This window comes from Cottoperca gobio, chromosome 7 (genome assembly GCF_900634415.1).
Source record: "Cottoperca gobio chromosome 7, fCotGob3.1, whole genome shotgun sequence".
Taxonomy (NCBI): Eukaryota; Metazoa; Chordata; class Actinopteri; order Perciformes; family Bovichtidae; genus Cottoperca; species Cottoperca gobio.
In genome coordinates this window covers 3,915,946-3,940,118 of record NC_041361.1, presented here as the reverse complement: position 1 = coordinate 3,940,118, position 24,173 = coordinate 3,915,946, and the positions used below count along the sequence as shown (strand labels likewise).

Sequence of the window (24,173 nt, the reverse complement as noted above, 5' to 3'; positions counted from 1 at the left end):
GAGTGGAGAATCTCCTCCTTCTCTATCTGTCTCTCACAACCTTTAGGTTTAAAGAATTGGCTTAGAGACTCGACTCGCACGACACACAATATTTTTGCCGGTGGGATACTTACAGCAAAAATCTCGATTTCTTGAAGGGGCCGGAGGTAATCACTGTGAGAATGTTGTCAGTCAGAAACCCTGAAAGAGAAAGACAATGTGAACATGAGGCATAGTTCATTCTTTGAGTCTGAATCTGTTATTGTGTTTCTTGGAGAGATTTGTCAAATTAAAGTTGATTTCAAACTTTTGCTGGTCAATCTTTTCTGATTATATACAGGTGATGTGTGTGTGTTTGAAGGTGGTTACACAGGTGTGTGTGTGTGTATATTTGATTATCCATGACATTAAATCACACCTAGTGTGATTAACAGTCTTGAACAAAACCATGAAAAATGAAATTTTGCACACCACAGAAAGTTATTACACCGAAAATCGTTTCGAGCCAAGAGAATAATATTGATAGATGTCTAACTCTCACATAAACAAGCTGATATATGGCTAAAGCCACCTGTTGTTTTTTTTATACACAAGCTGCAGGGCGAATGAATAATGACTGAAAGCTATCCGTTGCACATTATTGCCAGTTATTGAATCAATTCATTGTCGTAACCGCAGTACCAATCTAACGACTGTCTCTTTGAAAACTGGCTGTGAATCAATGTTCTTTACATAAAACAGCTTTCTAAACCAACACACAAAGTTCACATCCGAGTTAGTTATTAGAGCTTTGAATACACACCATTTAAAACTTATGACTTTCACTTTGAACCGTTCTGTCGCCAAGATAAGTCCACAGTAGTATTTCCAAGGTTAACCATATGTATACAAAGAACCAAGTCAGACAACCCTATCATCCATTGGAAAAAAGATACGCAAATGTTAAAGGAATAGTTCACTTATTTGCTCTGTTGTTGAGAGTGAGAAGATAGATACACTGTCATGTCTGCACGTTAGATCTGAAGATACAGCCAGGATATGATTAGCTTAGCATAAAGACTGGAAACAGGAAAACAGTTAGGCTTTGTCCAAAGGTAACACAAATGTGCCTACCTACACTGCTAAAGCTCATTAACTAACACGTTATATCTCGTTTTGTTTAACACATACACAACCGAAGTGAAAGAATGACAAGTTGTGGTTTTACTGGGGGTGCAGAGGCTGCTACTTATGCTAGCAGTTTCGCTTAAGCTACGCTAACCCTCAGCTGGTGGTTGCTACATATTAACCGTATAGATACTAGAGTGGTATTGAGAAGCGTTTTTCCCTAAAAGTCAAACTATTCCCTTAAGGTACAACAACCAGCTCCAAGTCATTTTCTTAGCAGCACACCATGACCAGGGATTATCTACTGTGCTGTTCAATATGCTTGCAAATCCTAACGTGCTGACAAATTCAGTGCCTGTTCTGATGAAGACCTTTGAGGATATATCATTTGTGGCCCAATTTCCTTCTCCTATTTTGGCAAAACAATCAATTTCATGATTCACTGGACTTAATTGCTTCATTGTAATTGTATCATGAAAGACATCCACAGGGAGAGATAACCAACTTCAATTTGTACACTTCAGTGACGAAAACCTGTTCACACAATTCTGCCATCACCAGCATTTCTTCTGTGTTTTTAATGTATTATATATGGATTTACTTTTCTAAACATACTCAAAACTGTTAATTTACCCATTTAAATGGCTATTTTATTAGGTAATACCCTTGAGTAATATCAATCTGCCGACGCCATTCAAATCTATGATGAAAACAAACATTATGAAAAGAAATAATTTTCTATACCTCCTGATTGTGACCTTGTATTCATGCGCACATGAGTCAAAGCACTTCTAGACAACAAGATGGATGATGAAGAGTATCATTGCATTGAAGAATCATGTCATGGTAAATGGAAGAGGATATAGACGAGGACTCTTTAGGTTCCTGCCCAATAAAATACCTGCAGTCCTCATAGCAACACTATGAAACTGTCAAAGTGAGTTGTTTGTGGCGAGCTGAGGAGCCACAGTGACAGGGAGGAGAAAGGCACGGCTTCACACTGCAGCACTCCAAGAGTACAAGTGGCATTTCATTGCATGTCAAACAGAAAGGTCAAACGACAAGGACTGAAATCAAAATCCAAAACAAAAGACATTCAATCAAACCTGATTAGAATCCCAACCATAAAAGTGCTCGCTTGTTATACGCATAACATAATGTCAAGGCAATGTTGTACTGTAAGGACAAATTTAAGGTCAAATCTCACTCAAAAAAAGAAAAGAAATTTGAAAGATCATAAATTGGCAAACTGACAGGCGCAACAGTCCCTGATGTGCAGATTCACAGATACAATCACGTTAAAGGGAATTGCCTCTTGGTGAACATAATTGGATCTTTCCCACACCTATTTGTGTCCCCAAGGGACCAAACTATGCAGAGGGGAAAATGAAAAGGTATTTAATAGAGAGTCTTTCCTTTAGTTTTCATTGCAAGTCCACATCAGTGAACCATGCTGGTGGTGGAGTCATATGAAAAAGGACATTGATAAGCCAAATTATTCAATGTCAGAATGTAGATGTCACTAAAAGAGTTATCTGACTTTTAACAATTACAGCAGATCTAACAGGTCTAAATAAAAATACTGCAGAGATTCAGCAGCACATGAACCTGAACCTTGTTACAATGAAATAATATCTTGTATAATGATAATGATATGAGACTAAAGATATTCTAAACAAAAAATCTTGGCTGTCATCTTTTTGTAATATTGTGTTATACGGTATCTGGTGTCCTAATACATGAAATGACACGATTCTCAATACCAATTCAAAACACAATAAATCGCATGAACTTCGGCATACACTCCTTTATTACCGTTTGCATCTCTATGTCTAAGTGCTCTTTAAAAGGCCCCGAAGACTTATTTATCCTATATGGACATGAGTTTATTCCTATTTGAAAACACTACTTTCTGCAGAAGTTAGAACAATTTGGGTTATTTCAATTGACAGGATTCTGTATTTCTGTCCTCTTGTTACTGGTTGGAAGTGGGCGGGGCCAAGTGGAAAAGTACTTCTGTGCACCAATCAGGATTCAGCAACATTTGGTCAGTTGGTGGTAATGCTCGCTCACTGTCAACCAAAACGGATCAGAACACACCCACGCAGTCCTGCCAAAGAATATAAACTGAGTATTCAAATCTTAACATCACATCTTAGCATTGATTAGTGTTTAATTAGTTCTTAATGCATGTTATAAAGAAATATCTGAGATTTAAGGCTGCACTACAGTATAATAACAGTGTATAATGTCCTGATCTGATCACACACACACCAATAATGATGATTGTTTGAAATTACAATCTACTGAAACTATTAAAAGTCATCTCCTAAATATCCTCACATCATTGGTATCATTAAGTTTTTGTCACAAGATTCTTATTTTTCTTTTTTATTTCCTCAACAGTCCAAACTTTTGTTTCTCAGCATTTTGGTTTAAATTATTCCCAAAGCATTGTTTTAGCTGTCTGTGATAGCTGTTGTTTTTATTGACTCTGTCCACGGCTGTGAGTGTTTCTCATTGATTTAACAAGTCCACAGTAAGACACTTGAAACAAAGCTTTCTTCTAACATGCCCAGTTATTAAAATCACACTGCTGTCCAAGAGAAGGAACATTCTCTGATTTATCTTCCCATTTATTCCCCAATTGTTCTCTGTTTGATGAAGAGGACCATGTAGTCCAAACAACTGGAAAAGTCAGTCAGCAGCAAACTACAGAGCCTTTCCATTCTTTAACGAGATTACTGTGCAGCTTCTCAGACAGCACTTGAATTGCTGAGCCCCCGAGGATCCCATGCTTTCTTTCTCTCTCTCTCAGTCTCTCGTTCTCTCTGTCTGTCTCTGTCTCCAAGACACGTGGCTCTCCATGATTGTTGCTCTCACTCAGACATGAAAGCGGGAGGGGTGGGGGGGGGGGGATTCGTGTGGGGCGATGGGAGCCTACAGGAGACTTTTGGGGGCTCTCAGCTGCCCTGCGCTCTCTGGAGCGGAGCGTATGAAGACTGGAAGATGTGCAAGTGTGAGCGAGGAGCTTTCTACGCAGGAGATCTGGCCCAAATTTAATCTCTCTATTGTGAGGATGGAGGGTTGGAGGGAAAGAAAAAGGGCCGTGCCTGCTGAAAATCCCACTGGCAGTGCTGCAATGCAGGGGTTTAACATAGAGCCGGAAGGCAAGCGAACACATTAAAGAGCTGGCCTTCTGATTACACACAATACACTCAATTTTGCACAAACACAAATACACACAGATTGACGGACGCTTGCACACTCACACAAAAGTCCATTTGATCTGAGATACCTGCATAGAGAGTCGTTGACAGGCAGGAAAGAGTGATTTCAACGTCATACGATGCTACGCGAGTTTTCTAAAGCAGCTCTTCTTTAAGCTTGGTCACGTGTGATATCTCAGTGCCCAGGTAGGTTAGGGATTTGGATCACTGTAAAGGAGAGTCAACTCAACTGAGATACCAAATGAAAAGGGTAAAAAGATCATTCTCTACTTAAAAACATCAAAAGTCATGAATGGAAACAGGATTGGCTCATTTGCATATTGTTAAGCCCCTGAAAGCTTTATAATTATTGAGAAATATTTAAGAGTTAATGCTTAAACATTCATGTCAAAATAAGAGTAAAAGAAAAAATACAGGAAAAAAATATTCATCAGGACTGTGGGGGGTTTGGTTTGATGTTGCCGTACCCTGATTGGTACACGGAGATATGTGACATCGCTCACTTCAACCAGGGAGAAAGAAAAACAGAAACATCTCATGTGAAATAACCAAAACTGTTGTAGGTTTGGCAGGAATGATTGTGTTTATGCACAATCCCATCACTCATAGCATGAAGCTAATTGAGAAAATAGGGCCTTTAAACGCTTATTCAAATGATTTCTGTGTGGAAAGGCTTCATCATTGCACCCTTGTGTTGAATATAAATGGAGGTGGAGGCTGCGGAGGGCTTTACTGTTTACTGTCCATACAGTTTCCCAGAATGTGAGAGGTGAAGAGCGTGCTGGGTGGTTGCGTACATGACAGATTGCTGACAGTGGGAGTCTTTTACAGTCAGCAGAAAACAAGCACTTGATGACACTTTAGCTTCTTCACGCTCTGATACAGCCAGTAAAGAAACAAGAGAGAGAAACAGTGCTGTCCATCAAACATGTTCTAACTTTTAGTGCTCATTTGAATTTGAAACTGAAATTCAACAGGAGTGTTTGTGGATTTAAAGGCACAATATGTAAGTTCTGCCACTAGGGGTCTCTCAATCTAAACAATAACACAAGACGGATCATGGGAGTTGTCTTCTTCATTGTTAAACAATCACCACTGCCAATGAAAATCTATCTCACAGTGACTCAGGCATAAATCATGTTCATGGACGACATAATGTATTAAAGTTTAATTCACGTCACGTTTATTCAATTCATTCTAATGAAATAGCAGCAAGTGGCATTAGCTAACGTTAACTTGCTAACTTAGCATTAGATGAGTCGAGTACCCAGCTACTGTCGCTATGTGGCCCATTCAATTGTGGGGTAGACCAGCGTGGTTATCCGTCGTCAAATCAACCAAACTAAAAACATTTGAAAGCGTACACATTAGCTTGGATGGCTGGCATGAGCAACTTCTCATAGTAGCACATTGTAGTGAGCTGCATTGATATTGAGACATTACAAAATGAGGTCTCCACTGGATTACTGTGTTGCAAAATGTCATGCAATTAATGATTTCAAAATATGCTGTGTGGCATTAAGTGCCAATGAATAATCGTGCTCCATCGAGACGTATCATCTGGTGTTTCCCGTGTTTCTCCAGAAGTAAGAGCAGCTAGAGGGGGTAAAAGGGGTGCAAAGACGCCATTGACAGGCGACCAAATAAAACACATTGTTACCTTGAATGTAATTACAGATTTCTCTGGGTTTGAACATTGTGGAAACACAGCACACACACATAGTTAGCGCAGACAAAGGACTCGGATCAAACACTCTTTAACAGAGATCTAACCCTGTTGATCTTGGGACTACGTTGCATTAATGCCCTGCATACTTCATATTCAATTTAGGAGCACAGGTTGCCTTTAACTGTGATGGGCCACAAATGTATCAGCAAAATATGAAATGGCTGCAGCAAATCAATTTCAATGTCCTGCCTGGCTGCAGTTAAAAAGTAATTGCTCCATCAGCCTCATGACACAGCATAAACACCAACATGACATTTCTTTGCCTTTGCGACATTTCTTTTCTTTTTTCAGTTTTCACAGCTTTTAGTAAACGATGATGATATTTCACTTATTTGAAGCAAGAGCTATTTTTCTAAATCTCCTGTCCATAGATGCTGGTGGAGAGTGCCTGTACTTCCCCCGGGACACCTGCTTCCCTGAGAGACAAGAACTGTGTTTATGCGCAGAAATAAAGCAATTCATCATCCAGTCCCAGAGAAATGGTCAACAGCGGGGACGAACCAGCACACGATTCCAGATTAATTGCTTCCCTCCTTGCCTACCCGGTGAATGAAACATAACACTACAAACCACACTAGACAGGGAGAGAGATTAAATATTATTAAGGAAGTAAGGATATATATATCAATTTACTCTCTGCTTTTGACAATTAGCACTAAGCATACATCTAAACGATTGACAGATCTAATTGTACGACGCATCGTTTGAGTCGCCAGCTTATTATCTTCGTCGGTTGACTATTATGGAAGAGGAGAATCTGTGCAAAGACAGATGTAGAAGGGGAGACACGTTCAAAAGCCTCCAGACCTCAATATCTCTGAATTACATGCTTCCTGAGAGTGGTGTGGCTCTAGAAAAACAACAAACTCCCCAGGGGAACAACAAACTCTTATAAATGTCAGATAGGCTTTTAGTGATGTGCTCTGGAAGCAGCTCTTTCTTTAGGACATGGCCTCGCAACACAATAACCCATAATACCTGTCAGGTTACCAATAGCTGGAGGAAGGATCAATTCTCATACTGTTTAGTGAGTGCCACATGTCTGATCGACAATTCATCTTTTACATTATTTATCCTTTGTGTGACGATTTTATTTGATGATTTTCGGGGTCTGAAATGGCTGAGAATGAAGAGTGCAGTCTTGGGTAGAGTAAAGTTGTCTAGAGGAGGGTGGATGTTTGTTTTCGCTCCCTAGTAATGCGGTCAAAGGTATTGTAGGACAAACGATGGACAAGCCGCAAGTGGCAAACAGAGTGGCTGCTCCTGGGGATCGTTCACCTTCACATCGTCAGTGAACTCTATTACGAGGCGGGCCCAAATCTTGGAAACCACTGCGCCATTAGTCAAACACAGATTAGGTGTGACAGCTAACCTCTCATGATGATCTCCTTTGCACCACATAAAAAATGACTCTCGTTGCTGCATAATCGTGTTGTACTCGAATCAGTCTCGCTGCACAGTTCGGCCCGTAAAACAAAGCAGTTGAATCGTTTTTATACGAAAGCACATTTTAACCATGAAATAAACTAAAATCGAGTGTAAAACTGTCAAATATGAAAGAAAATGAAAAATAAACTTCTGTGACTGAAACATACAGTTAAATAAGGAACCGCTGTCAATTACACTAAATACAGCTGAGCCACACAAAGTATGAATTTAATAACCTTTACCTTTAATAGGCTCACAGTTGGTTTAATGTACGTCTTTAATCTACAGTGAGCGTAACATTGCTGCCGTTTAAAAACACTTCAAATCATTCTTGCTCTCTTCTGATGACTTTTAGAGTTACTTACTCTTTTTTTTTTTCCGTGTCTCATGTATTCAAAAAGTCTCCAGTTGAATGATGGAAAGATTTGACCTGAGAACATTGCGATATTTAACTGCGATCATCTGTAAAGTAGACAGAGAGTCATTTTCAATTAAGCGCTCATTAAAAACTAAATTAGGTACTGACCTTTGAATCATACTAGCCCAGGGAAGAGGAGAGAAAGGTAGACATGTACTTTAACGCATCCATCATTGATTCAAATGCTGTGTTTCAAGGGTCTCTAATATTACATTTGATTGGTAAAATGCCTCCAAACCACAAGCGAGTCTTAATTACACCAATTTCATTCCAGGCATCAGGCCTTTCTGAGATTTGTTTCCAACATTACATGGATGTCTAGAGGTTAACAATTAAATGAAATGTTCTCTGCTGAAAAGACATGCTTCAATTGCAAAATTATCTAAAGTGATCAGGTGCACACCAGCTACTATTCATGAATATCTACTTATACTTGCATTTATTTTATGAATAAACTAGTATTTATGAACACATCTATGAATAAAGCATGCTCTGTGGCAAAGAAATAAAGCTCGACTTGCATAAAAGCAGACGCAATCAGAAAGATAAGGCGACGTACGTTAGGGATGCTCCTGCAGCCAGACAGTAGTGTATTATCACCTGCCCTCACATAGCCTTGTAATCTGAGCGCGGCATCAACAATCAATGGAAAGAGGGAAAGAGAAGACAAGACCAATCGATGCCCGTTAGAAACACTACTATAATTGTGCACTTATCAGTTTGGAGCAGCTACCTGCTATGAACTTGAAAGTGCCTGAACTGAGCGACCTTTTTTTTAAATAGTCACAGATTCCAGATGCAAACACAGCATTGTGTGCCTTTTGTTCACTGGTTTATACTCTGCTGGTGTAAATGCAGGAATAATTCTCCTTTCCTGTTTGTGTATAACAGGGAGCAGGGATTCACTGTAACATGAGCATTTAGCAGAGTAAGACAGTTAAAAGATCATTATTGTAAAGGGTCAAATGAATCAATACCAGCATAAAGCTATATATATATATATATATATATATATATATATATATAGAAAGAGAGTTAACCTCTTAAAGAGCCTCTCTGTATACCTACATACACGTGAGGTTAGAAGCATGAAGTTCTTGAACAGGTAAAGCACAAAATGAATAATAGCAGGTGTATCACCCAAACTGGTTCTAATAGAAAGACAACATTCTTTACACCAAGGAAACAATGAAAGTCTGCAGCCATGACACATGACGCAGTGGTGCTTTGAGCTACATGCTAACATGCTCATTGTGATATTGCTAACTTGCTGATGTGCGACCTCAGTTTTGCGTGTTAGCGTGCCAACACTCGCTAAGTTACACTAAGTGCAATGTACGGCTGAATGTCATTCATTTAGCAGGAATTTATTCAAAAATGGAAATTGTAACCTGATAATAATCCTAGATTAAATATCTGGAGAGCAACATAGTTATTTCAACTCATCTTGAGGGTAACATGAATGTCTGTAACAAATTCAATGAAAGTCCATCCAAAAGTCAACATGCTGGTGGCTGAAATGGAAAAGGTAGAGGAGGACCAGAGTGTTTAGGCTTCATCCTCTGGGGACCATGAATAGACCAACCGACAGATCAGCTGACAAACATGGAGCCTCGTTAGCATGGCTACAAACACTAACATCTAACAGCCTTTGTACACTGTGGCAGAAAGTTAAATAGTTGGACAATAATGCAGGTGCCTAAATACTGTGCTGCAAATGGAGCCATCAGAACTTGTTGGCAGTCAGTGTTAGCTGGCAAGGAATATAGTTTTGAGGACTGGCTGGTAAATGTTACCACAACCTACTTCACTTTTTGGCCAAAATACATACTGAATTATCATAAAGAGCCACATTGCCTAACATGGGTCTGTTGTATGAGCCCATTACATGATCCCAGCAGGATGTTGCACTGGTAACACGATGCAAAAGTAGGTTTTATGCATAGTCTGTATAAAATATGGATATAGCTGCCATGATGTCACCCATAGTTTTCAGAAAAGTCGTAGTGAAGCTCAAAGTGGGTGGCTCTGGCTGTCGCCATCCTTGACAGTACCAACTCTGCCTTACTCCAGTCTGATCCGAAAATGGGTAGAAAAAAAGAAAAAAGGGGATCGTTGGTGGAGCTGCTGGTTGACGCAGTAGAGCCGACAGCTAACGGCTAGCAGCGTGTGACGACACCCACCTGTCACTCAAATCAGCCACGTCCTTAATTATGCATCATTAACATATATAAATGGATTTAATATCATGCATTGGGCTGTGCATCTGCTGTTTTCCTCTACCTTTCTATTCTGGTGGCCTAGGTAGACATTGTGACTTGTAATAGTACAGATGTTACTAATTACACCAGTGTTTCAGTGAGAGTGACAGCGGGCCAGCATACAAAATACCAGGACCATGAAATCAAAACAGCTAAAGGGAATTCAGCCATCATTCATTTTATTATTCACACCTGTGCTTCTCCGACTGTGGCAAGTCACAACGTCCTCCATGAAAAAGGCTTCCTGTGCTGTATTGCTACAGTGTGTCTGTCTGGTACCACCTGACCTTCGTTTTGTTTTGCTGTTTTTAGTGGACTTGTTAGTATTTTCAATTAATTTTTAATTCACCGTTTCAGAAATACTTAATTGTATAATTAATCTAGTTTGACATACAAATGATTCAGTTAATAAGTCACGGTGGTAAACTAGAAAAGGTCAGTTACACCGGGCTGGGTGTGGTGATCGTGATGTGGGTGTTTTATGAATATTCTGCCTACCCTGTTAAGCTTTGGCTGCTGCACACTGCACACTGCAGCAGCCAAAGCTGTCACCCAAATCTATTTAAGCAAGCAAAAGCTGCTATTTGTCCTTCCTTTTATTACCGTTGAACAATCCCACGTTTACAGGTAGCCGTAGGATTACTACATTGCATTAAATCAGGTTTCACCCTAAAAAGAAGTAACCATCAATTGTACCTCTTACTGCATCCTAACAGATGCAAGTTAATGCCCTAACAATTAAAAAACAGAAAGCCTTGAAGGGACACATAACACGGCATATCTTTCCACTCAATTGACAATATGTGAAAATCCTACACAGCCAACTGACAGTATTGTATCAATTATTCAGGAGGAGAAAGGATCGCAAAAAGTACTGCACCCCCGGCTATGCAGCAGTAAATCACTGTATAGCACACCATCTGCTGCTTGTCAGAGTCAACGGTTGCTGTGTGCACAGGAGTGCTGAACAACATTGATCTTTAAGTCTGGGTTGATCCCATTGTGAATCACTGATCAGAAAGTGCAGGTGAAATGATGTCAGGGTGCAAATGTAGAAACTCCAGAAAACATGCATTACATGGAGATATTTATACTTCCTATGTCACCATTTTAAAGCCATAAGAGTCATTTCACAATGTGCTGACGGTGAGCGGGGAGATATTTCTGTATCCATCTTGTATGATTCACCTGCTGGGCTAAAGGATGTTACTGTAAAAAACAAACAAAAAAAAAAACATCATTAAATATTGAGCTTCCACAAAATGGGATGTAAGGATGACTGTCCCTCTCGTCTGTGGGTCTCTCGCCCTCGTTGGTGTTTCAAAGCGTGACCTACTCCAGAGACAAAATGTCCCGTATTCAGACTTCAATAATGCAACGCCTTCGTTCTAAGGGCGAAGGGAAGGCTCGTCTGACATCTGACTAATCGCTGACAAAGCCAGGGGTTAGCAGATTTAACCGGTGCACTGGCTATTTTTGGGCAAATAAACAACAGAATTCTTCACAATATTCAGCAGCTTCAACTATAACATCTGGCAACCATTTTGTAACAGCAGAAGGGGAAATAGAGTAAAGATAGTACAAACTGAACCTTTCAAATTGAACTTGTGTTCTCCTGTTGTTGTGACAGTTTGGACTAATTGACTGTCCTCGTAGTACATTTTGTAAAATTACCTTTTGGTATCTGTCAAAGGACTGATGACATCTTCCAGTCGACCATTCAAGGAGTTACTGAGCGTTAGAAAATATCCAATATTCGGCAACAGCATTCAGGAAGCTGCATTATGACCCAAACTGCAGATATGTGAGAGGAACAAAGTGGCTGTAGGTCCTCATTACGCTGTTGATCATCTGTTATTCTGCACGTCAAACTCAATATTTAGTCTCGTCAGTCAAAGAATGATCCGTTTAATTATTTGCCGTGTTTACATTTCCTGATGTCTCTGTGCGAGACATTCCGACTGACATCTGCCGTAACATGTTAAATGAAGCAAATGTGTCCTAATAAGCTTCTTTTTTTTTTAACACAACTATGGGTCAAAATGGGTCACAGGTGTACACAACACTGTTTTATTTTCTCATCCTGATTCAGTAACATTTCCCTCCTTTTGTCAGATGACCTGATTAATCTTTGCTCTTCAGTGGCTCAGACTAAGAGAATCATTTCAGTCTTATTAGCTATTTGAAAGCACTGCCCCTTTAAAAGAGCAAGCGTGCCTCCGAACGGCAACAGCCACATTTAAATGACATCATTTCGACCGGCACCTCTGGCGCTGGCAGGGTTCAATGTCAACCGTGATTGTCATTAAATAAATAGTGACATATCTGTAAAGGGTTTTAGCTTCACACAGTTGGAGGGGAAATAATCCCAGCCAGTGTACGCTCCGGGTTTCATAACCGCCTGATTTGTGGGCGGTGCTGTCTGTGTCTCAAATGAACAACAGCAGCCATTTTAAAAAGCTCATTTAAAAGGGATTTTTGGTAAAAAAAACAAAAAAACAAACAAGCATAAAAACTCAGATTGCATTCTGAATTAGTAATTTTGCATAATGCAAATGCTTCAAATGTGCATCTACTTAATGCTCCAACAGAAGAAGAAGAAAAAGGAGTGGCAGCTTAGCCGAGAGTGCAAGCAGTTTAAAATGTGCACTGACACAAAGTGCACAGTTGGTTTAACTTCTATAGGAGCTTAACTTTCCAATTTGGATTCATTTCTTCATTTTATAATATGAAAATGGTGAGTCTGCAAAAATGAAAAGAACGTTTGTAAAGAGATTCTTAAACTTTTCAGCCGCATGCCGGGAACTAGATAAGGAGAATATGTCAATTTCAATTTATGTATAAATGACTCTGTAATGGCACCATGCAAATGTTACTGTGCTTCCAGACTGAGAGCAGCACAATCAGCTAGATCCCATAAATCCATTCACGTCTCACAGAGCTGAGGCTCCGGGGAAACCCGGCCAACGTGATGCTGGACAGCGAGCATTGCCAGCTGAGATAGAGCCAAGCAGAGAAGTTGTTCCCCTTTTTGCATACGACAGTCAGATTTCCACAGTTCCTTGTTTTCCAACCTATTTCATAAATAATAGCTCTGTCTGGAAAGTGCACAACAGGGAAGAAGTTATTTACAGCAGGTTCAAAGAGTCCTACAACTTTAATGTGAACGTAGTGCGAATGTGAAAGTAGTAAATGTTGCAGCCACTGTGGGAGTTTGTTGTAAGACTATTTGTGTTCCTTTAATTGGTTTTTACAAAGAGCTGATGAGCTGCTGATGAGAAACTGATGATGCCGTTAGCATTTGAATTGAACTGGAATCACGATATATTCTAGCTCATTTATTTAAGGGGATGCTACTATATAATGTTAGATAGCAAAGATTTCAGAAAAAGATGCCAAATAATTCAGTCCGATCAAATCCAAACGACAGCGTCCTCTGATTACGGCGCTCGGTTGCATCACACACTCAAAATCATCTTGCGGGTAGAAGCTTCACGGCGCAGATTCATATTGCATGCCGAGTGATCAAAGGGCATGGCAAACACAGAAAGTTAGATGAAAGATAGCAAGTGCACATTTTTGGACATAACTTTTCAAGAAGCCTTTAAGTAAACGTGCTGAGCTGTGATGAGTCCCGTCAGTGTTATCTCTGTCAACGTACCCGCCAATCACACGAGTACAGCAGCGTAGCCGCCCGTGAAGGACCCTTTAGGTTTCAGAGGTAAATATTGTACTTTTCACTCCGATACATTTATTAGACGGCTTCGGCTGCTAGTTGCATAAATTACAATGCATTGATATAGATTAAACTACGATACACAGTAGTGCATGCAAGTTCAAATGAGCTCCAACTCAACCAGGAGGATAAAATGCAACTTATGCATCAATAGTGTAATTTATTACATAGGGCTGAAACTAACAATTATTTTCATTATCGATCAATTATTCTTTTTTAAATGTGGTGTTTTGTCCAAAACCCAAAGATATTTAGTATAATATGGTATAAAACAGAAAAGGTAAAGCAGTTTATCTCCATATTTGAGAGGCTGGAAACAATTGTATGGCACTTATAACGACTGTCAACACAAACAGCTGATGATGATCACTTTTATATATCAGTAAATACATACAAAACATCCCTCTTTTGTAAAACAAAAAGGTCAATTGAATGGCCTCCACTCTGGTTCTTGTCAATGCTAACTCCACCGCGTCCCTGGGGACAGTGTTGACACTAATGCGCCTCCTCCACGACACACTCAGAGGTCAATGATATCCCCCGGATACGCTCAAAGCAGGCGCCACAACCAACCAGTAGGAGTCGCTTGTGCAGCAACTAGGACCTAATCCCCATCTGGCTTCCCACCCACCAACATAACCAAAACCAATAAACCAAGCTGCAGCTGTCCCCAGGTCTCTGCAGTGGGAGGTGAGCGTTTTGTGCCCCCGCACCTCAGCTAATTGAGTTAATGCCCACTGTATCAAGGACATTTCATAAGGAAGTCTGAGAGAGAGAGAGAGAAAACAACTAACTATCAAGCTCACTGTCACAGCCCCTTTGACGCATTTCAACGAGGGGGCACAAACCAGCCATGCCCTAGATAGACGGTACCCTGCACTGCATTGGAAGACTCTCTACAGCAGTCAGGTTTACATAACAGCAGACAATACACGGGGACGTTCATCTCTGCCAGAGCTCCATATGAAACAGGCCGCTCGTCCCGTCGGTTTAAAACCCATTGAGGATGTTTTTCTCCCCGGGTTTTTGAGATGACTCACAGCAGCACATTAGAAATGATTTTTTGGAAGAGGCGTTATGGATTGGTGTAGTTTACTTGGATTTTAATGATCTGGTGAGGACCGTGATGTTGCAATTCATTTCTGAGTAGCGCTGTTGCTTAGTTTCTGTTTCCCAAAAGAGATCAAGTGAGATACAGAATGTGGTTTCATAAAAATTAAATAAAATGTGTTTTCAAATGTGTTTGATGAGCAGGTTTGGCGATAGTTTGTAGGTTTAGAGCAAGCATATTTATGAGGGTGGGGGGGGGGGGGGGGGCATTTATGTAAGAATCGAGATTCTTATCTTGTAGGATTCAGATTTGTTGGCTTAGATATGGCTTCTGGTGTCATTATTAAGTTGTGTCAAGTATTAATGTGTGGGTTTTTTTAAATCCATTTTTACAGTGTAATTTTATATTCTTTGTTTAACTTGAACTTGTTATTCTTCAAGTCACTGAAAATGGTTTATTTGTGCAAGTTTAACATGAGTAAATGTTACCTTTTGTCTTGCATTTGTGTGTTTACATTACTGCAATCAGCTGTTCAACATGTTCAGACTTGTTGGCTAAAAGCTGTTTGGTCCCGAGTGTGTCCCCAGTGTTTGCTCACTAAAGAGTAAAGTATGATCCTGGTCGTGACCTTCAGACCAGTGACCGCAGCGGTTTGACCTTTTTCCGAATACAGATTGACAAATGATTCTCGAGCGACTTAGAGGTTTGCTTGTTTGCTCACCGTCAGTGAAGTCTATAAACAGCATCAGCTGCTTCATACAGCAAGGGAGAAATGTGTTTTGTTTACCTATTTCACCTCCCGAGCTGTCACATATTATACAACCTCTCTCGTGCAAGCTCTTGGCGATGAACACGGCCATGCTACAATTCAAAAAAGCGTTCTTGTTTCACCGAAAAGACACACAGTGGATCTCTGTATCAGTGAGGCTTTGTGTAATGATTCAGGAAAACTCTCCAGATGAGAATGAAGATTGCGAAAAATGTATTTGGGAACAGCTCTTCAGATAACAACGCTGGGAGTGGGCTCATACAAGCAGACAAGAGGATGGCAGCTATTATTTTGATCAATATAGAACAATAAAGGCTGTGTCTTTCTCGCTAGTCCCCCACTATTACCAGCCTTATCATGGGAGGAAATAGATTTTGCAACCCTCCATCATGCTCTTGGAGGCGCCAACCAATTTGCTGTCAAGTCAATAATCTCTTTGGGAAAGATCGAATCTGCAAGATTTCTCCAAGTTGGCGGGTGCACGCTGCCAAATCACAAAGCAAAAAAAAAAAAAGAGAAGAAATCCAAGAGAGGTTAAATTAGTAGATGCTTATTTCTTTTTGTTACTGACACTTCTTTGCAATGCAGTCTGACTCAAAACAGGTTTGCTGCATACAAATTAAATCTTTTATTCTGTGGATGGCAGCAGCACAATGACCCGAGTAGAGAATGAGTGAAGAAGATGGTGCAGCACCTTCAGCTTTACAAAGCACCCATAAGTGACCTGTCCCTCACATGACTTGTATTTTCAAGTTGTACAACACTGTGCTACCACACGGGAGGTCAAACCTTCGGGATGAATCTTAACTCCAACAGACAGGATTTTGTTAGTAGCAAGGTTTTTGTTTTTCTTCATTCTGTATCCCAAAAAAAATAACTATTGTGAAAAAAATGATTTTTTTGTAAAAGACATTAACCTTAAATGATATGTCAATGTTACAAACACTCAAGCAAAACAACAAGTAAAATGCAAAATGTATCCACGCCTGGCAGAACAACATAAATCATCATTTCACAAGTAAAACATGTCACTTATTGATTTCGTCCTACCACAGGTAACTACTCTTAGAACTCACAGGGATTTTGTCAGTCTGTATGCCGTGTCTTTTGTCTGCACACTGGCCTTAACAAAACTCAAAGAGAAAAGGAGCTTTGATGCTGAGCTCCTCACACAGCTGAAGTATTCTCCTTCCTCCTCTCTCTTCCTTCTCCTTGTTTCTCTCTCGTGCTGGTATTACAGTGTTTCTCTAATGAAAACATAAATCCTTATATACCTCTGATTTATAAACAAACAAACAATAAAGCCTCATATCACAGGAGCTCGCAGCTTGCACGGAACAACACAATTAGAAAATTCCTCACAACCGCAGCTTTAACTAATTTCACAGTATGACAAACAATAAGAACAATTTTAAAGCCCACGTTTATTTTGAAGCAGAATATTTATTTTCCTTTTTTTGTCAAGGTTTCTGTTGATGTTTGCTCCGCTCCAAGCGTTTTTGAATGTCAGATGGGCGCAGATTCTCATTGGCAATGCTAAGAAATGGCAACTCAGCTTCTCACACTGCAAAGCCCCGTGGGACTGCAGAGAGACAAAGAAAAGAGAAAATGTCTCCTCATTTCTTAGATTTCAGGGGACAGAAAAAAATGTATTTAATGAGGCTCTGAGTTGTTTCTCTAAATAGAAGAAAGAAAAACATCAGATTCTGCTGCCAGATGCCTTTTGGGATAAGCTAGAAAGAAGTAAAACAAAGAAGAAAATACATACGAGACCCTTGAACTACATTTTAAACACACTGGGTCCCCGAAGGCGTGTTTCTTAAGACAACTGGTGGCTATCATGAAGTCCACCATAGTTATTTAGACAGATTAAATTATAGTTACAGGATGCACCTTGCACATTTCTGGAGCTTCTATCCAAAAGGTTGAATAGTATCTGCCTCTACGTGCAGCTGATAATGTCGAGGTTTGTAATTTAAGTGTGATTTTGTGGCTCGTGGGGGACTGGAATGAAACTGCCAGTACCAGCTTCCTCCCTCTGTATACAGAGGCTTGGAGCCGACACAGGATGCATTTCAAAAGCCTCTGTGCGATCCCTCAGCCCTTTTGACAAGGACAGATCCCCACAGCAGCTTTTTGGCAGACACTTCTCGACATAGAGCGCCGCTGCTTTGAGTTAAGAGACAAATTCAACATATGCATGACACTGAACAACACTTTTATTTTCCCCCAGCACGTAAAGCTTTATTGTAAAGCAGTGAGGATATGAAGCCTGGGCATGTTGCAGCAGCATAGATGTCAAGAGCTGCAGCGGCTACAGTGATGATGAGGTTAGGTGACAGGGGTGCAAGCGGTGCAACGTGATAGAGATGTGATCACCGGCCAGGCAATATCACCCTGGAGACAAGAGGAGCTAAACAGGTTTTCTGGGCTTTGACAGCACCAAAGACCAACACGCTCATACAATCTAAAGCCTGGACGCATTTAATACATAAACATTTAATTACAGTCAAGAGTGATCCCCGCAGACCCAGACTGCATCCTTTGTCAAAACACATGTGCATCCATGTGCATACCTAGAAACACGTGCACATTGCTTGTACGTGTGAGCCGAATGAAGGGCTGGCACAGGCAGATGTCTCTGAAGCAGGGGAACTGTGTTTAAATATAAAAACTGAGGAGAGAATGATGGAGACTGTCTCAGAACACAAAGAACCTGAAAACATCGGGTCTCCTGCAAGAACGTGCGCCCTTTCATAAGCATTCAGCACAGTCTCGTCATGTAGACAACACTGAACAACAACCTAGAATCTGTAAAGGCGATGACTAAATATAACACCATCCTGCAGGATAAAGCCACTCCTCCTCCTTCCTCATGGTCCAATTCAGACAGACCAGATGAGAGTTACACCAGATGTGTCATATAGGAAGCTGTTTTGCTACAAATTGGATGATTAACAGAGCCGTGCAGCCAGCATTGAGGCATTTGGCTGGGGTACGCAGCTCAGTGGAGAGTGATTGGCTTTGAGGGCCGAGGGAGCAGATGGGACGGGGACACACAGAGCTGGACCAAGGAGACTGCCTCCTTAGTTGTGCATCAAAATATCACTGCTATACTCGTCTGTAGTTAAGAGTGATTCAACACACACACATAAAAAAAAAAAGAGGTAGCTCTGTTTATAGCAGTATTGCAGCGGCTTGTTCTTCATGGCAAGTTATCTGCGCCTTTAGCTCCACCCCCTAAACATTAATTATGCAGCTCAATGCAGCACTCCGAATCCCCACTGCAGCTCACCCACACTACAATACTCTGCCGTTTTCACCCACTCTCTCTGTCGCCTACTAACCAAAGTGTTTCTCTTTTTTCCCTTCATGACTACATTCTCAGCTATCCATAGTGAAACATTTTCTTCCATGCATTGCCATGGGAATAGTGTGCCGCTGCAAGGACTAAAGACATGACTGGAGCAGAAAGAAATTCTTATTTTGAATTTTGCAAGGTTATATGGTTTCACCAAGGAAGGAGAATCTCTACGGGTGTGAAACACGGGGAGAAATCTATTTCTAAACCTCAGCTTTCAACCAAATCCCCCCCTGATGTCCAACGCAAAATATGCTACATATGTTTTCCAACAACGTTATAAACACAATAATTCAGAACATCTGACACAATTGATGTGAATGAATAAATTTAGCATAATTACACGTTGGATTACTATCTTTGGTTGCAGCGTGACTCACTACCAGCACACATTTCTTTGCCTTATCAATTTCAAAGCCTGGTGCTGATTTCTGTGCAAATCGGAAGCAAACACAGTCTGATGTGCCGAGGCAAACACACTTAACAGCTCAAACACCTGTCTGGCAAGGTGCAATTGACTCAGCTACTCCTGAACACAGTGAGAGACACAATCAGGCCTTGTCACAGGAAGCAGAGAGAGAGTCCACACTACGCAATGTGAATCAGCTACATCAGCAAAGAGGAGGGAGAAAATATAAAGAGGGAAGCTCTCACGCTTCAGCCATCCCCCCCCCCCCCCCCCGCCGCAGGCTGGGATGGAAGCGTAGCAACTGTTTATGGAAGCAGAAGCGAGCTTGTCCTTCGCTTCCTGGAGCTTCCTCGTGATTAAGATTCATTTCACATCTGCATGCATGTGTTTGTGTGCTGGCGTGTATACATGTGTGTCAGAGCAGAGCTCGCCCGGCCGAAAGGCTGTATAATTAATCCAACTTTATAGTGAGGCTAGCCTGTGTGACTCATGCATAATGTGCACTTCCTTTAAACTTTAAGCTGATTTAATAGGTGTTTTTTTTCTTAAATGTGAGAAGCCACATCAGATGAAGGTCTTAGCAGCTATTCATGGGATCATTATCTGTCATTCGCCACACACGGCATCATCAACAAAATGTCAAAGCACAGGCACACACACAGCAGCTATTTAAGGGTACATGTTGTTTGTCTCCCTATTGTTTCCATTTCAATAAGCTCAATAAAGTCTCTGTCTGTGTTTGCAAAGATGCTACCCCTGGAACAAAAGCAAACAGTGAGGCAGATGTTCCTAATGAGGAAAACATGGCCAGGGAAGGCGGGATCATTCAGCTTGTATTGGGTTTAGTTAATGTGTTATACGCTTACATAATCCAGGGGGAGCGTGAATCACCTACTCCCTCTCTCCACATGAATAGGCACTGGCAGGCGCAGGTCGGCTGTTTTGTCATGAACACCGCGCTCCTATCACTCCTTAAATAACTGTGCATCTTAAGATGTCCAGAATGCACAACGTCAGGTCAAAAGCTCTGTGCGAGGTTGCCGTTCATCCGCCGGCAGCCCCTTCTGCGCCGTGCAGCTCTGCTGCTGCAGGGGTCTTTTCAGTGCATGGAACCGGATGGTGAGCAGAGAACACAGCGGGGGCTGGGCACTGCAATGTACTGCAGTGCTCGTAGCGCTGCTATGCACACCCACTCTCTTCCATTCTTGCTCTGCCTCAGACAACCTCTGAATCTCTCGCTCTATCTCTCGCCCATACTTGTATCGTTTATCTTACATTCCTCTCTTCACTTTCTTCGCATCGCGTTCGTCCTTTAAAAGCCCATTTTGTTTCTCCACACTCTTTTAAGACCATCCATGTGTCCAACACCGTCTCTTATATTCTTCATTTAAACTGCACTTCCCTCTGTCACTCACATGCACATTGATATGCCCACTTAGAAACATTTATACAAATACATTAAAAAACAATCCTGTAAGCTTTCCCTGGAGAGTATGATAAAGTAGAAGTATAAGAAGACACACAAATACACACACTGTCCTTCGGACGCTTCACTGTGTGTATCACGGTGTCATTCTCCGTTTCACCAGGAGGCTCTGCTCACCTTAAACATCTGGAACGTTTCTGTGCACCCTAAACAACACAGCGTGTAACAGCGTTTCTGCTTGTTGGGTGAGTTTTTGCAGTACCTCTTCTCGTCCTCATATGGAGAGTTTGGGGATTGTTGCTAACTGAAGTATGTCACAGTGACAGCCGTTGTTGCTCCGCTATGTTGCCTACACCATCATTTATAGGGGCACACTAAACGCCCATGTCGCACAGTCTGGGAGAGAGCGTGTCAAACACACAGGATGAGCAATGATGAGCCCAACAGCTGCTCCCTTCCTCCAAAAAAAAACCCCCCCACAAAACTTAGAAAGAGTTACGGTACATAATTTATGCACAAACATAAGAGTAGACAAACGGTAAACCTTGAAAGGAAACTTGATGATATGACCAGAAATCCAGCATTTGCTAAAGTAAATTGTTGCACATGGCCCGCACTGTTTATGTTGTGAAGAAGCTGCTTATTCACAGAATTAGACGTTTAGGTAACTCACAGAATACAGGTCTGTGTGTTCAAACTAGCCCTTCTAATTAATCAGAGGTAGTTAAATCTCCTCAATCGCTGACACTTGCTTCTGTCTTAAAGGGGGACTGGCTAATTCTTGTGGAACAGTGAGGGGCCTCATTTCCATTTGCCATTAAGGAGCACATGTTTCTAATCATTGCTTTTCGAATGAGTTTCTCAGTGTGCCGGCTGTATCCTGCAGAGACACTCTCAACCATGATATGAAGCAAAGCTTTGTGTGACAGCAGGAGTCAGAACTATACGGGCTACAGCCATTACATGTTTCACATTTTCTTTTCAATGACTTCAACATTACATCACTGTCTTTAAGCACCATCCGCAAATGTTTGAAATGTGATTTCTGGGAAAACAATATGACTTACTGTCCACTATCAGCAGACGCAATGTATAATTTCTTCACATCATCCTTTTGAGTTTGTTGCTATCGCTCAAATAGATCCATGTAATAAGCAAGTTTTCAAACCTGAATGCTTTTTGCTGCTGCAGTCAATTTCATCCCACAGTTTGATGTTTCACTCTGAGTCGTGAAGAGGAAGGTAGAACAAAACCACATGACTGACAGTCCCCCCCTCCCGCAGCATGCAGTGATAATACAGGTAGACAAGGACAGGAAGGATAAGGGTTTTCTGATAGGAAACAGCTAGGAACTGAGTTTTCAGCAAAAACACGGCTCTCTTGAAGATGGAATGTGTTCTAGAAAAGAAGAGGTGCATGAATAATGAAAAGTGTTTTCAACTGAAAAAGCAAAAAAGAGCAGATGTGCACAGCCAACCGCTACACCACATAGGGAATTAGAGATGTGTGTATAGCCAGACACTTTATCGGGTCATGTAAATAGACAAAGTTAGAAGAATTAGCTTTGCTTTAAACTGACATACAAGCCTCATGGCTAAGCACTGGTTTGCTTCAAGCAATGTGAGGGGAGCACTGGGCTCTGGCTGTCCATGGTGCTGAAATGACTTACATTTCCCTCCCAGCTCTCTCCTTATCCCCGCTTATAACTCAGTGTTGAATAATTTAAACATCATTTAAAACCAGTGAGAAGGATCAGTGATCAGGTTAATGATTCTCTTGTGCTTATATCTACAATCTGAGGGTGATAGGTATTAGCCTTAACCTCGGAGTAATATGAAAGCACCAGTACATACTGTACTCTTCATCCTGTCTGACGACGCTTTCCAGCGTGCCCACACAGAATACACTCCAAGTCCGTCCATTATTTCTTCCCCTTCTGCAGCAGGCCAGTGCTCACAGACATTTTCTACAGAGGAAACACACACTGCCCACTGCTGGACAGTATCATATCCTCATTCACAAATGATGAAGGTCAGACTTCCAAAAAAAAAATGGTGGGATGTAATAAATAAACTGTAAATGTGCTAAGAGAAAGCTGATAATAAATGCATACTGGAAAATAAACGTGTGTTTGTACGAATCACTTGTTTTGCACCTTTGTTTGAGCTTATTTTACAATAATGATGAAAGATATCTTCAGTGTAGAATCACTCCAGCGAAGCTACACAGACACTATTTCTTTCGCTTTTTTTGGTACACTGTAGTCAAGTAGGCGTAATTCACCCAATCAGAGAGCCTACTTTTGCTGCAGGCTCAGACTGAAGGAAGTCCCAGAGCACCGGATAAACAACAAACAAAAAAAACTCATCAGTAGGCTCAAACACTATCAGGGCCAATTCGATCTGTTATCTAAGCAGCCCCAATGATACCCACAATACACAGTGAGAGCATGCACCACACAACTAAAAGGGGCTGCAGCAGCACAAAAAAAACATCAGTGTGCATTGAATTTACAGTATAAGGGACACAACTTAACTCTTATCCCATTCAGGGAACACAAATAAGTTAAAACTGTGATGGTTATTTTAGAAATATGAAGCTGGTTTTAATGGTTGTGCCTTACACCGGCTGGATGCTGAGGCAGCTCCACTCAGGGATGTAATGGGATACTGCAGCACTAGAGAACCGTGTGCACAGAAACTTGCCTAGAAGCATCAGGGAGTCCCGCACTAACCTTCCCCCTCCTTCCCTCTCTTCCTCTGTGCCTCCCCCTCTGCTTTGCTGTCAAGTATTTGTAATATAAAAAAAAATATTTTTAAGTATTGTGTTTATATCAAAATGTAATTACACGTGGAAGACAAAAAAAAAAAAGGACAAATAAACCAGACTGTACGCCGACAAAGAACACAAAAACAACTTCAGAAGTGTAAAAGAACCAGCGTGTCTGTAGTAGGAGGAGAACGTAGCAGCTTACCGTTTGTGCAGGTTGCTCTCCTCTGGACACCAAGCTCTTCCCCTTCTCCACAGGCTCCGAGACACTTTGAGATAGAGAGAAAAATAATCAATCTTCTCTTACTTTCTCTTATTTCCAGTTTCAGAATGAATAAGTCAGGAGTCTAACAAAGCCATCTAGACACACCTTTACCCTGTCCTCCTGTTAACTCTGCCACATATACACACACAGACACCCATTCAAATGCACCCCAAGACTGGAGTACCCAAATTGATAAAGATCTGCTCAGGGGAGGGATAAAAACTACACACACTCA

At 41.1% G+C, this 24,173-nt stretch overlaps 1 protein-coding gene across 4 annotated transcripts in view; it reads right to left on the bottom strand.

Annotated features, from left to right (window-relative positions):
• LOC115010481 (synaptotagmin-2-like) overlaps positions 1 to 24,173 on the bottom strand; it is a 61,241-nt gene that overhangs the window by 36,923 nt on the left and 145 nt on the right. For 2 of the 4 annotated variants that reach the window (XM_029435047.1, XM_029435051.1), the window contains exons 1-3: positions 24,044 to 24,171; positions 23,879 to 23,942; positions 114 to 180 (exon numbers count right to left, since the gene is read on the bottom strand). The gene's annotated coding sequence lies outside the window, so the exon portion shown is untranslated. Of the gene's footprint in view, positions 1 to 113; positions 181 to 23,878; positions 24,015 to 24,043; positions 24,172 to 24,173 lie in introns of those variants that run through there. The other 2 variants (XM_029435049.1, XM_029435048.1) reach the window with 2 other exon arrangements.